The sequence below is a fragment of the Sapajus apella genome, unplaced genomic scaffold, assembly GCF_009761245.1.
Source record: "Sapajus apella isolate SASKATOON/1434 unplaced genomic scaffold, GSC_monkey_1.0 scaffold8135, whole genome shotgun sequence".
NCBI lineage: Eukaryota > Metazoa > Chordata > Mammalia > Primates > Cebidae > Sapajus > Sapajus apella.
The window spans coordinates 1-2,351 of NW_022445056.1; the positions used below are offsets into that span (position 1 = coordinate 1).

At 32.9% G+C, this 2,351-nt stretch overlaps 1 long non-coding RNA gene across 1 annotated transcript; it reads left to right on the plus strand.

Moving 5' to 3' along the window:
- Positions 1-1,165: 1,165 nt before the first annotated feature.
- On the plus strand, positions 1,166-1,510 carry LOC116548218. The gene is made up of 2 exons (XR_004267353.1): positions 1,166-1,312; positions 1,407-1,510. It is a non-coding gene; the product is annotated as an uncharacterized LOC116548218 (long non-coding RNA).
- The last annotated feature ends 841 nt before the right edge of the window (positions 1,511-2,351 follow it).

The following is a 2,351-nucleotide window of genomic DNA, read 5'->3' on the forward strand; positions in this document are numbered from 1 at the left end:
CTTGGGGAAGCTGTGGCAGGAGGATTGCTTGAGGCCAGAAAAAAAAAGAAAAGGAAAAAAACAAGACCAAAATTAATAACAAATTGTATATAATATTATCTTATTGGTTAAAATACTTAAAGTCCTTATGAAAATTGTTATTTTTCCTAAATTTCTACTTGGTAATTGATCTGGGTGGTGAGCCAATTACAAGCAGTCAGTACTTTGGAAATGGCCGGGTTACAGAATTCAAGTATGGTGCAAAACTCGGCACAGTTATTCGCAAGTGGAACGGAGAGAAGATGCGTTACTTAAAATAAATAAATACAGCTTCTCCCCTGAATTATTTCAGAGATCTATTAGCCATAGTACCCCAGGGTGAGTTATTTTCTGGAACTTTCTTATTCAGACAGCTATCAAGGAGTCAGTTTGTAATGAGAAGTGTTCTAGTGCCCCGAACCCTAATCAATCATCGTTCGTATTTAGTGTCTGTCTCGAGACACTTTGCCTAAGAACCCTAAACAATCTCGGGGATTTTCCTCTAAGTATGAGATCAATATACTGGATTTGAGACTGATGTTTGCATATCATCATTTGAAACCATTCTTTATCATTCAAACAATCTCATCATTTGTAAAGTATGTACAATATGTCTATATTGTAGAACTCACATATATTAATTAACTTAAAGTATTCAAATATTTATATTATACCAATTAGTATTAAGGCTTTATTTTAATCTAGTTTGACATACTTCATAATGTGATATGGATATTGATCCTTCTGGAGTGCCTCTAAATTAGAATATGCTGAAACGTCCAAAAGGGAATTTTTAATAACAAAAATCTTATATATGTGATACCAAAAGAATTCAAGTATTGCATACATGTATATAAAATATGGGCTGTATATGTAGGTTACTCACGTGTGTTTGTTTATGGTATGTGTGCGCATATACATGTGTGTGCGCATATATGTGTGTGTATGTGTGTGTATGTGTGTATATATATATATACACAGAGATACATATATATATATATGTATATGTATATATATATATATATATATATATATATATGTATCTGATAAAATAACCATTTAATTAGAGAGTTTAATCTTCAGATGCCATGCAGAAGGAGATGCACGGTTAAGTTACTCTGAAACTATGGTGAAATAATACATAACTGCATATATTATTTTTCAAAAATAGGAACTGGGGAGAAGGTTGGGGTTTCATGTCTTCTGACAGAGCACTTGTCTTTGTGGATAAACATGACAATCAACGAGGACATGGGGCCGGAGGAGCTTCTATTCTTACCGTCTGGGACGCTAGGTAGAAAACAAAGTGCTCTATTTTTTAAATGCATCTTTTAATGATGGTCAGAATATTCTGTGATTCTAAGATAATATAATTATGTAACTTTCAGGCTGTATAAAATGGCAGTTGGATTTATGCTTGCTCATCCTTATGGATTTACACGAGTGATGTCAAGCTACCGTTGGGCAAGATGTTTTGAAAATGGACAAGTAAGTTTTGGAGTTATTCAAAATATCATGTTTTCGAGAAAAAGGAGGAAATTTTGTCCTAACTTAACATGGCCACTATTAATTCTATATGTATTCAACAAATGTTTATTACGTGTAAACCGGATACAGGGCTCTGATTTTAGTAATATAGATTGTATTAAAGTAGCAAAATGTATGTTCTCTGTTGTCAAAGAGTATGCAAGCTGTTGAGAAATATGACAAATATTCCCCTAGCCCACAGAAAACAAACACTTAATAATAAGAGGCAGACACAGGGAATAAAATATGGACTTCCAACAAGTACCTACCTCAGGGTTGATATGAGGATGATATATGCCAACTCTTCTAGAGAATTTAAAATGTCATCTGCCCATAGTGGGAGCAATATAAATATTTGTTAAATACTTTTGAAAAAGTTATATGGAATATAAAGCAATGATTCAGCTGAGCTGAGTTAAATAGGAAAAGTATCTTATAAGTGGAAGGAAATTATATGTACTAAAGAATAGAAATTTACAGAGTATTCCAAGAAAGATAAGAATGAGAAAAATATTTGGGAGTATGGTAAACACATTAATCTGATGAGTAGTCTCAGAAAGAAACAGAGAAATAAGAATGTAAAGATATTTGGAAAGCTAGTAGAAGGTTTTCTTTGAAACTAAAGGGTTCAGAAACAGCATCATAAAGAAACTTCACACTTAAAGCAGAAATTCCTCACTCCTATGAGGCAAACAGATATCTCTCTGGCTTCTTCTAGATGCCTTTCAGTTTGAGAAGTCCACTACCTTGTATAGCAACTCATTCTATTGTTAAACAGCTTTAATATTTACAAGGTGTGCATTTAT